General features: G+C 49.9%; 1 protein-coding gene across 1 annotated transcript in view; it reads right to left on the minus strand.

The window, feature by feature from the left end:
- The window catches only part of Vang (Strabismus domain-containing protein Vang), a 206,935-nt gene that overhangs the window by 121,060 nt on the left and 73,217 nt on the right, over positions 1 to 12,658 (minus strand). Inside the window, exon 2 of the mRNA XM_069339862.1 lies at positions 7,696 to 7,737. The gene's annotated coding sequence lies outside the window, so the exon portion shown is untranslated. The remainder of the gene's footprint in view (positions 1 to 7,695; positions 7,738 to 12,658) is intronic.

Raw genomic sequence — 12,658 nt, forward strand, 5'->3', positions numbered from 1 at the left:
GGAGAACAGCCAGGGCGCCTGGAGAACAGTCAGGGCACCGGGAGAACAGCCAGGGCGCCTGGAGAACAGCCAGGGCGCCTGGAGAACAGCCAGGGCGCTGGGAGAACAGCCAGGGCGCCTGGAGAACAGCCAGGGCGCTGGGAGAACAGCCAGGGCGCCGGGAGAACAGCCAGGGCGCCGGGAGAACAGCCAGGGCGCCGGGAGAACAGCCAGGGCGTCTGGAGAACAGCCAGGGCGCCTGGAGAACAGCCAGGGCGCCGGGAGAACAGCCAGGGCGTCTGGAGAACAGCCAGGGCGCCGGGAGAACAGCCAGGGCGCCTGGAGAACAGCCAGGGCGCTGGGAGAACAGCCAGGGCTCCGGGAGAACAGCCAGGGCTCCGGGAGAACAGCCAGGGCTCCGGGAGAACAGCCAGGGCGCCGGAAGAACAGCCAGGGCGCCGGGAGAACAGCCAGGGCGCCTGGAGAACATATCACTACAATGTTTTACAAGCAGTAATTCCTTTCGTGGTCTGCAGGACCACCCGGGTGGAAGAATGTTGATACCCTCATTATCACTTCCCATCGCTCGCATACCCGTAGTCTTACTCGCCTTCTGGCGAACAAGACTGAAACAATGTAAAAGATCTTTAAATATACATACAATGAGATCTTTTAGGCTGACTTTGTAATAGTGAAAGGACTTGTGGTGGGAGTCATTAGTTGCTTCATAAAGGTCTCGATGTTGGAGTGAATAGCGGCGACTCCTGCTGCTACACCGCCGACTTCCTCAAAGCGACAAGCGACGTTAATGCATTGAATAGTCAGTTTATAATGGGAATAGAAGAGGAGGATTGTTGTGCTGGAGGTCAGGGCGAGGCTGTGATTACTGCCAAGTGAGGTCAACTGTCATAACTCTCGCCCTGTACTGCGGGTCTGCTGTGTTGGTGGCCGCCATCTTTGTCTCCCAGCAGCAGCAGCTCACCTCGCCCTCAATCACTTCCGAAACCTGTTTATATCATGTCTAGCTGGACCGGAAATTTGAATCTGAAGAAACTTTTTTTTTGCTTGGACGTATGGTGGGTCGGGTGGAGCTCTGTAAACGTTATGCCTGGTTGATACCTGGTTGATGAGGTTCTGGGAGTTCTACTGCCCAAACCCGGCCCGAGGCCAGGCTTGACTTGTGAGAGTTTGGTCCACCAGGCTGTTGCTTGGAGCGGCCCGCAGGCCCACATACCCACCACAGCCCGGTTGGTCCGGCACTCCTTGGAGGAATAAATCTAGTTTCCTCTTGAAGATGTTAAAGCGACTTGAAAAAGCAACTTGTACCTGTTGTTTGTCTGTTAACGATTTCCAGAGTTGTACTCTTGTAACCTGGCCTCTGACCACCGTTCCCTGGTGGTCTTTCCTTTGCCAGTCATCATAGCCAGACTGATCCGGTAACTTTAGCAGAAGCTTGTCCAGTTCTCTCTTGAAAGCTTCCATGGTTGTTACAACAACATTTCTTATATTTGTTGGCCTATGTTCTGTGTCCTGTGTTCTTTACACCGTGTTCTGTGTTCTGGGTGTCTGGTGTTTACACCGTGTTCTGTGTCCTGGGTGTCTGTTCTTTACACCGTGTTCTGTGTCCTGGGCGTCTGGTGTTTACACCGTGTTCTGTGTCCTGGGCGTCTGGTCTTTACACCGTGTTGTGTCCTGGGCGTCTGGTCTTTACACCGTGTTCTGTGTCCTGGGTGTCTGTTCTTTACACCGTGTTCTGTGTCCTGGGCGTCTGTTCTTTACACCGTGTTCTGTGTCCTGGGCGTCTGGTGTTTACACCGTGTTCTGTGTCCTGGGTGTCTGTTCTTTACACCGTGTTCTGTGTCCTGGGCGTCTGTTCTTTACACCGTGTTCTGTGTCCTGGGTGTCTGTTCTTTACACCGTGTTCTCTACTTGTGCTCACGTTACCAGAACAGTTCACTGGGCCTGTTACACACTCCTGCCACTCGTCACACTCCAGTATGGTGTACCTGTATTGTACACGTTTGGAACCTGGCCTTCCTGTATCTCCCAGATGTATATCATGATATATCATTCTCGTCTTCGTTCTAAAGAATGCAATTCGAGTGCTTTAAGTCGGGTCCAGTAGTTGAAATGCCTCACCTCACCAATGGGAGCCGGTCGGCCGAGCGGACAGCACGCGGGACTTGTGATCCTGTGGTCCTGGGTTCGATCCCAGGCGCCGACGAGAAACAATGGGCAGAGTTTCTTTCACCCTATGCCCCTGTTACCTAGCAGTCAAATAGGTACCTGGTAGTTAGTCAGCTGTCACGGACTGCTTCCTAGGGGTGGAGGCCTGGTCGAGGACCGGGCCGCGGGGACACTAAAACCCCGAAATCATCTCAAGGTAACTCAAGATAACCTATTCTCGTTTGCAGTCAAGGATTTCCGCACACTTTCCAGCTCTGCAATCTCATCTACCTTCAAGGTGAAGACTGAGCATTATTCCACATGGAATAGCACCAGTTGTTTAAAGAGAATCGTCATTGTTGTTGGAACCGATCAATACTCTATGGCGAGAGTATTGGCGCTAACAACAAGGCACGTAATGTAAACATTGTTCTGTGAGGTAACACCCAGCTGGGTATGGGGGAGTGAATGTTGTAAACCATCTTGGAGAAACACAAGTAAATAAATGATGGGAGTGTGTGTGTGGATTGTGAGCCCTGTGCTCTATGACAAATGTCCGCTGATTACAGGTAAGACAGGTTAACGGCCACCTCTACGTCTTAATACACGCCCACACGCCAATGGTGCTTTGTATTGTATTGCCCCCACACACACGCCACCCTTACACACACACACACACACACATACACACACGCCACCCTTACACACACACACACACGCCACCCTTACACACACACACACACACACACACCAAACCAAAGAGCCAGAGCTCAACCCCCGCAAGCACAATTAGGTGAGTACATTGATCCAGCAAACAGCGAACACTCGCTGACTCACAACATATGAGTCGACCCCCACGCCTGTGGGTCGTCTGGTATGCGATATACCAGTGTAGTAATACCTCATGGTATATAATATTATACTCTACCTCTACTTCTCGGTGTATATACACTGAGAGTCTCTATTTACTGCCACAACGTACGAAATAAAGGGGGCTAAAACGCATGAACTCAAAGAACTCATACTCATAGAAAACGTGTGAGCCGCTATTTTTCCATAGTACCCCCTAATATTGTACGTTGGTGACCATATCGTACACAATGAGAGGTTGATAGGCCTTAAAGCCAACACCAAAAGATATTACAGCAAATGTCTGGCTTAGAGTGACGGTAATTAAATATATATATAATGACCTAATCATTATCATGGTCATATGTTTGACCTGCCCGAAACGCTGCGCGTACTAGTGGCTTTACAAGATTGTAAATACTATGCTATGTATTCTCACAAACCCAATGTACCTTCTTGTATATAAATAAAAAAATAAATAAATAAATAAATAAATAATAAACAGTGTGTTACCCACTATTTAATTGAGGGAGCCGGTCGGCCGAGCGGACAGCACGCTGGACTTGTGATCCTGTGGTCCTGGGTTCGATCCCAGGCGCCGGCGAGAAACATTGGACAGAGTTTCTTTCACCCTATGCCCCTGTTACCTAGCAGTAAAATAGGTACCTGGGAGTTAGTCAGCTGTCACGGGCTGCTTCCTTGGGGTAGAGGCCTGGTCGAGGACCGGGCCGCGGGGACACTAAAAAAAAAAAAGCCCCGAAATCATCTCAAGATAACCTCAAAATACCCGGATGAACTTAAAAATGCCAACTTCCTTAGGACCGGATAATCACACTTTTTTAATTTCCGGATACGGATAAGTAGTCTATGGTTGTCCGGATGACGCGTGATCCGGACTCCCCTCCCCCCCCCCCCCCACATTTATCTTAGAGATATGTGTGGGAAGGTATCCACATTCATAGTCGTCATAGACTCAAGGGGGCTTGACTTAGGGAGAGACCTGGGTAAATACTGGCTTGTGAACACAGGGGTTGATTTCTGGCACAGATTATCGGGTAACATAATATAGAGGCGGGATCACTTTTTTGTTTCAAGCGTAGGTTAGACATGTGTGTGAACTAGACGCGGGTACCCGGCGTGGCCCGGGTGACGGGCGGCACATCTTCAAAACATACTGTCTTCATCATTGTGTTCATCTTAAATACACACTTCCTTCATCACTGTAACTATCTTAAGCATCTATTGTTAGTGGCAGCTGGTGTGTTATCTATCATGTTCATCATCACAGATGAACATGACCGGGATAGACGGCACTGATGAACAGTGGACACCCACTCATCCCAAGAATCCCACAGGGCTCAGTACTTGGACCCATCCTGTTTCTAATATATGTAAACGACCTTCCAGAGGGTATAGACTCATTCCTCTCAATGTTTGCTGATGATGCAAAAATTATGTGAAGAATCAAGACAGATGAAGATAGACAGAGACTACAGGATGACCTGGACAAACTGGAGGAATGGTCTAGAAAATGGCTGCTAAAGTTCAACCCAGGAAAGTGTAAAGTAATGAAATTAGGCGAAGGAAGCAGTAGGCTGAACACAAGGTACCATCTAGGAGGTGAAATCCTGCAAGAGTCAAATAGAGAGAAAAAGATCTGGGGGTTGATATCACACCGAACCTGTCCCCAGAGATCCACATCAAAAGGATATCATCAGCGGCATATGCTAGATTGGCCAACATAAGAACTGCCTTTAGAAACTTGTGTAAGGAAACGTTCAGGACCCTGTATACCACCTATGTCAGACCAATCCTGGAATATGCAGCTCCTGCCTGGAGTTCATACCTAGTTAAACACAACATAAAGTTGGAGAAGATTCAGCGGTATGCCACCAGGCCCGTCCCGAAACTGAGAGGAATGAGCTACGAGGAAAGACTGAAGGAGCTGAACCTCACGTCCCTGGAAAACAGAAGAGTAAGGGGAGACATGATAACCACCTACAAAATTCTCAGGGGAATTGACAGGGTAGACATAAAGAAACTCTTCAGCACGGGTGGGACACGAACAAGGGGACACAGGTGGAAACTGGGTACCCAAATGAGCCACAGAGACGTTAGAAAGAAATTTTTCAGTGTCAGATGTTAACAAATGGAATGCATTAAGCAGTGATGTGGTGGAGGCTGACTCCATACACAGTTTTAAATGTAGATATGATAGAGCCCAGTAGGCTCAGGAACCTGTACACCAGTTGATTGACAGTTGAGAGGCGGGACCAAAGAGACAAAGCTCAACCCCCGCAAGCACAACTAGGTGAGTACAGTGGGGGGGTGCACCGCCTAGCGGCGCAAGGTGGTGGTGGTGTTGGGGTCCCCGCGGGTCAACGCTCTCCGCTACAACACCTCGCGCCGCCATATTGGGATGACGGAGGCTACAACCACAACTCCTAATCATCCCTCCAACTACACCTTCCCTCTCCCCCCCCCACCCCCCCCGGTCACTTCCTCCCCCTCAATCACTACTCCCCCCCCCCCCCCACACACACACACTCCTACCGTTCGGTTACTCACGCCGGCTAACTTACGAATACAATGCAAATACAATAGATGCCGGCGCGTACCCCTGACACAGGTAGGGAAGAACACTGACACACACACATTACCTGCAACCCAAGAGAGCAGCTTACCTCTCCTTCCCTCTTCCCTTCCCTCTTCCCTTCCCTCTTCCTCTCTCCCTTCCCCTCCTCAACCCTCTCCTCCGTCTCCCTCCCTCCCACGCCGCCTCAAAAACCCTCCCCCTTGCCTTAAATTCCTCCTCCACCTGTGGAGTGATTATGGGCGCCAGGTGAGCTAAGGCTCTTGTCCCCAGGGCTGACTGTAGGGGTGAGGGGTGAGGGAAGAGGGAAAGAAGGTAACCCTAGAGTCTCCTACCTTAAGATGGTTGTGATAATCAAGTTCCCGGCGGCCTGGGGTGTTCCACCAGACTGTTGGGCGCTGTGCGACGTACGAACCACAGCCCGGTAGGAAATGGAGGAGAGAGCGAGAGCGAGAGAGAGAGAGAGAGAGAGAGAGAGAGAGAGAGAGAGAGAGAGAGAGAGAGAGAGAGAGAGAGCGAGAGAGAGAGAGAGAGAGAGAGAGAGCGAGAGAGAGAGAGAGAGAGAGAGAGAGAGAGAGAGAGAGAGAGAGAGAGAGAGAGAGAGAGAGAGATAGAGAGAGATAATGCAAGGTAACCACAAGGTAAGGTGAGAGATAGCTTTAAGACGTAAATGAGAGAGACGTCAGTAGCTTCAAGAAGGCAGGTGACTATCCTTAAGCATCATACCCATCCTGTGAGTGGTAGTGGACCCCAGACCCATCCTGTGAGTGGTAGTGGACCCCAGACACCATCCTGTGAGTGGTAGTGGACCCCAGACCCATCCTGTGAGTGGTAGTGGACCCCAGACCCCATCCTGTGAGTGGTAGTGGACCCCAGACACCATCCTGTAAGTGGTAGTGGACCCCAGACCCCATCTTGTGAGTGGTAGTGGACCCCAGACACCATCCTGTGAGTGGTAGTGGACCCCAGACCCATCCTGTGAGTGGTAGTGGACCCCAGACCCCATCTTGTGAGTGGTAGTGGACCCCAGACCCCATCTTGTGAGTGGTAGTGGACCCAGACCCATCCTGTGAGAGGTAGTGAACCCCACACCCATCCTGTGAGTGGTAGTGGACCCCAGACCCATCCTGTGAGTGGTAGTGAACCCCAGACCCCATCTTGTGAGTGGTAGTGGACCCCAGACACCATCCTGTGAGTGGTAGTGGACCCCAGACCCATCCTGTGAGTGGTAGTGGACCCCAGACCCATTCTGTGAGTGGTAGTGGACCCCAGACCCATCCTGTGAGTGGTAGTGGACCCCAGACCCATCCTGTGAGTGGTAGTGGACCCCAGGTTAGAGAAGCACAAAACGGGCTCAGGAACTGGACCCCAAAGTTCAGTTAATTAGACAAACTGCAAAGTTTATTAACATTATACATTAACTACGAGTTGACAGTTAATCAAACTAGGATGTTGTTGTTATAGATTCAGCTACTCGGAACCAGTTGCAAGTAGCACGGGCTATGGTGAGCCCGTAGTGGACTTACCTGGCACAGAAGCGGGGCTGACTGCAAAGTAGGAGGTCGAGAAAGGCCAGCCCTGCACGCTCGCTGCACATGACTGCTATATGAACGGTTGGGTACCTTTACGTCGCTGTTCGCCCCTATGCACCCAGCAGTAACTAGGGACCTGCTTGACTAGCAATTAGCGGATCATTTTCTGCGGAAAGTGAGTTGGGTAATGATTATGAGCTGTGGGAGGGGGAGCTCTTAGGAGAGCTGTGGGAGGGAGAGCTCTTAGAGCTGTGGGAGGGAGAGAGCTCTTTGGAGAGCTGTGGGAGGGGGGAGGACGGGAGACACCAGGAATACACTAAGCACAATATATACACAAGCCAAGGTCAAGCAGCAAGGGACACAGCTGGAATGCTGGGATGGGTCTATAATGTACCAGGACGCCCCAGGACGTCGCAAGACACCCCAGGACGCCCCAGGACGCCGCAGGACGTCCCAGGACGCCCCAGGACGCCCTACGACGTCCCAGGACGTCCCAAGACGCCCCAGGACGTCCCAGGACGCCCCAGGACGCCCCAGGACGTCCCAGGACGCCCTAGGACGCCCCTATAACCTTACCTGTGTGCCCAGAGTGAGGACTCGGCCAATCAGCGTCTGCCCCTGGAAAGTGATGCCACGTAATTAGATTTGTTAATACCGTCAGTTAATTAAACGAAGGTAAGGGAGGATTACACCTTTTTATTCAATTAATTATTCAATTATCTGGATTTTAGAGGAAGGGAATGAAACTATCAGGATAAAGCGCCAAGCCATTACGACTATATAGCACTTGGAAGGGGTCAGGATAAGGATTTGGGATGGGAACGGGGGGAAAGGAATGGTGCCCAACCACTTGGGCGGTCGGGGATTGAACGCCGACCCGCATGAAGCGAGACCGTCGCTCTACCGTCCAGTCCAAGTGGTTGGGTGAATTTTAGAGGAGTAATTACCCGTGAGTATACATGCATGTATATATAATCTTTTAAGTATTTGTATGCATCTCCTGCGTGCATATATATATGTATGACGTATTCATGTGGCACATGTATATCTATGACACCCAGGTATGTATCAAAGATACAAAGATACTCCTCTGCTCCTCACTATGTATATATGTATGTTCAGCATACATGCGTACGTTCCCATGCGTATAGGACCGTGCTAGCGCGTATAAATTACGTCCTCTGACGTTCGGTATAATTAATAGGACCTGTTCACTGCGGTCTTTTGCTCCGTGCGATAAATACTACCTCGAGGACACGACCTGGGCCTCGAGGACACGACTTGGGCCTCGAGGACACGACCTATACCCCGAGAACACGACCTACACCCCGAGAACACGACCTACACCCCGAGAACACGACCAACACCCCGAGAACACGACCAACACCTCAAGAACACGACCCACACCCCCGAGAACACGACCAACACCTCAAGAACACGACCAACACCTCAAGAACACGACCAACACCTCAAGAACACGACCAACACCCCAACAACACGACCAACACCCCAAGAACACGACCAACACGCCGAGAACACGACCAACACCTCAAGAACACGACCTACACCTCAAGAACACGACCAACACCTCAAAAACACGACCAACACCCCAAGAACACGACCAACACCCCAAGAACACGACCAACACCTCAAGAACACGACCAACACCCCGAGAACACGACCTACACCTCTACCAGGTACACAGACAACTCGGAGGAGGTGTATCTCCAGCTCACCCACATGACCATTCCCCCTCCCCTCCTCCAGTCGTAATTAAGCACATCACCATTATCCCTTTTCACAATAATGTCGAAACAGTAACCCTTCCACACATCCCGAAAGATATCCCAATCGGGCCACACATCCCAATGGCACGTCACAGTCCCGTCTGAGCGCCACTATTCAACGGAACTAAATTACAACGTTGATGGAGAACTTGGGTGGCCGAGGGATAGGAAACGGCCCAGAAGGGTAGGTAGGGAGGGTAGGTAGGGAGGGTAGGTAGGGAGGGAGGGTAGGTAGGGAGGGTAGGTAGGGAGGGTAGGTAGGTAGGGAGGGTAGGTAGGTAGGGAGGGTAGGTAGGTAGGGAGGGTAGGTAGGGAGGGTAGGTAGGGAGGGTAGGTAGGTAGGGAGGGTAGGTAGGGAGGGTAGGTAGGGAGGGTAGGTAGGTAGGGAGGGTAGGTAGGGAGGGTAGGTAGGGAGGGGTGTTAGAATGTTAGAACGTCATTAAGAAACCTAAATCAGGGCTCTTTCAAGACGTGACCTTTGTTGGGTCAATATTGGAATATGCAGCACCGGCCTGGAATCCGCACCGTCTGAAGAAGTATAAAGGTTTGCAACAAAGTTAGCGCCAGAGCTGAGAGGGCTCAGGTATGAGAATAGGTTAAGGGAAGTAGACCTCGCAAATCTGGGGGAGAGAAGACACAGAGGACATGATCGCAACATACAAGGTACTCATGGAACATGATCGCAATATACAAGGTACTGAGGGGACATGATCACAACATACAATATACTTCAGCCCGTTCTCTCAATTTAACACTCCTTAAAAGTCCAACTGTTTGCTTGACCCGAAACTTATAACCCCTAAGCAACCCGCCTAAACTACCGAGGCCGAGGCATAGAAAACGTCAATATTTGGGTAGTTTAATATGTTCTAACATGTCGCATTTGAACGAATTGGTCGATTCCCCCAAAAAATACAAATACACTGTTCTCGGGCAAGACCTCACCTGTCGCCAGGTGTCGTGAGTGGAATGTTCTCACATCCAGTTCGATTTCCCGCACATTAAGTGGGACTGGTGGTGGTGTTGTCGGGAGAATAATGGACGTGGGGCGAGGGACAGTATGTGGGCCCACCTCCACTGTGGGACGGCATCGGTCCCGTGGCGTGTCTAGCCAGACTGGCCGACTGATTCATACATTTCGTCCGTAATCCTTCGATGTCTCTCTCTGCCTGTGTTTGTGTCAGTGTTCTGGTAAATCATGTCCTGTTTTGACACTACCCTGACACTTCAACCCGTGGCGTCCCCAACACACACTGTCCTCCAGGTCATTATTCCCCTGGTGTAGGCTTCGCGTCCTGCATGAGAGAATTATCCCCCTGGTGTAGGCTTCGCGTCCTGCATGAGAGAATTATCCCCCTGGTGTAGGGCTTCGCGTCCTGCATGAGAGAATTATCCCCCTGGTGTAGGCTTCGCGTCCTGCATGAGAGAATTATCCCCCTGGTGTAGGCTTCGCGTCCTGCATGAGAGAATTATCCCCCTGGTGTAGGCTTCGCGTCCTGCATGAGAGAATTATCCCCCTGGTGTAGGCTTCGCGTCCTGCATGAGAGAATTATCCCCCTGGTGTAGGCTTCGCGTCCTGCATGAGAGAATTATCCCCCTGGTGTGAGTCTGGTATCCTCCACGAGGAATGGTCGCCTCCCAGCACGGGAAGAATGACTCCGGCGCCGCCCGGGTCCCCTGCTACCGCCGGCAACGCTCCCATGACTCTTTTTTTCGGAAGTTTTATCTTGTCCTGTATTTTTGTTTCAATTTAATTAATCGACGAACATTCAGAAAATGTACCTCGTGTGTGAGTACAATGGAACACACCAGTTCTTTACACCAGACTGTAATTACCTCTTGAGCGGTTTTAACTTACTTCGCGGGAATTTAGGAGCTTTCTCACGCATCGCCGATTTCAATTATCGTACGAAAATCTCGAAAGTTATTGTACCGGTATATGTTTTATCTATTTTAAAAAGAAGAATATTTGCTGAGAGAGTTTGTAGAGGAGACGAGCATGTGCAGGCAAAGGTCCTCCACTCTCCTGGTGAGATGCTTACCTTAATTGTTGGGTTATATATGGCGTCTCTTTGCGCATCTGGTCGACGACCGGGCCGCGGGGACGCTAAGCCCCGGAAGCACCTCAAGGTAACCTCTCATTCTTGCGGGCTATTCATGCCCGTGCCACCTCTTGGGTGGCTTAATCTTCATCAATCAATCATCTCTCATTCAATTCCCTCCCTTTATCTTTCACAGACACACGACGCGTCCTATGACTTGCACAACACACCTGCCACGCCAAGGAACAATTTAGTGTGACAACAGTCTCATGTTGACGGTGTAACATTACAGGGCTAGTCATGCCCCAACCACCTTTTGGGTGACTTTATCTTTATCAATCAATGATCGACGGTGTAAAGCGGGAGACATCTCCCGTCCACGAGGCTCACCATAGCCCGTGCTTCTTGCCCCGCTCCTGTGCCAGGTAAATTACGGGCTCACCATAGCCCGTGCTACTGGAACTTATTGTTCTGAGTTGCGAATCTTAAACAACAACAACGGTGTAAAGCACTAAACGGCACCGGCTTCGCTAGTGCTAGGAGGATCTGTATAGGTTAGATGGCATGATTTAGTACAGCATTACATAGCGTGAGAATGGAAGGAGTACGATTTCCATACGTTCCACTTAACGTTTTCTTCCACTGAATCTTCCTGGTGTGTACCTTAGTCCTGCCTGTCCCTCTCCACCTGCGGACCTTCCACCAGTATAGCCGCCGCCTCTCTTATCCGGACCTGCTCTCAGCTCCAGGGTTCCAGTCCTCGCCGTCTGCTCCTCCGGGACACCATTGTCCTCTCCGCTGTCTCTCTCTCTCACACACAAAAAGCTACTTGTATTGGAGAGCGGAAGTGACCGTTCTGTGTTCCCTTTCTATACCTGGCTTCCTGAAGGCTGTGTGTCATGTCTGCCGCCTATTTCTGCCTCGCAGGTTTTAATATTTATCTGTATTTTGATTGTTTTATATATATATATGACACAAAATGTTATATATATATATATATATATATATATATATATATATATATATATATATATATATATATATATATATATATTTATTTTCCCTGAATGCTCTGTGTTCCCTTCTCTGAGGCTGTGGGTCCCTATAATTGCACCAGAAGTGGTACCCCCCTATATATATATATATATATATATATATATATATATATATATATATATATATATATATATATATATATATATATAATTGAGAGAGGGAGAGGCAAATATGAGATAAATAAGAACGAGGCGGAACAGGACGACCTGAAGACTTTTTCCGGCTTAAGAATTACTTTGAAACTTCAAACCGGAAGTAAGTCACTATCGCGTTCTTTGAGGTTGAGGGTCGATGTCCAGGGTGCCGCTGCCGCTCGCTGTGTCTGCTTCACCACAGACCGCATGGCAACGCTGCTGGGCGGGAAGAGAGCCGGGTCCCGCAGCTGCACTAGGCAGATGTTGATGCTGCCCACATGACAGAAGATGACCAAAGATGCTGCGGAATACCACCTCCGACAGCAAGATTGATCACCTCGACAACCTTGACTTCAACAATATTTATATTATAAAGCAGGATTAAAATGTATTGTCTGAATATTTTGGACTTGAATTTTAAATATATTTCTTTACGTGTAAAATGACGGCTATGTTGATGGGTTGCAATATGTATATATGTGTGTGTGACACAAACGCTACGTGAATGCGCGAGCCATAA

The sequence above is a fragment of the Procambarus clarkii genome, chromosome 42 (genome assembly GCF_040958095.1).
Source record: "Procambarus clarkii isolate CNS0578487 chromosome 42, FALCON_Pclarkii_2.0, whole genome shotgun sequence".
In the NCBI taxonomy this organism is placed as follows: domain Eukaryota; kingdom Metazoa; phylum Arthropoda; class Malacostraca; order Decapoda; family Cambaridae; genus Procambarus; species Procambarus clarkii.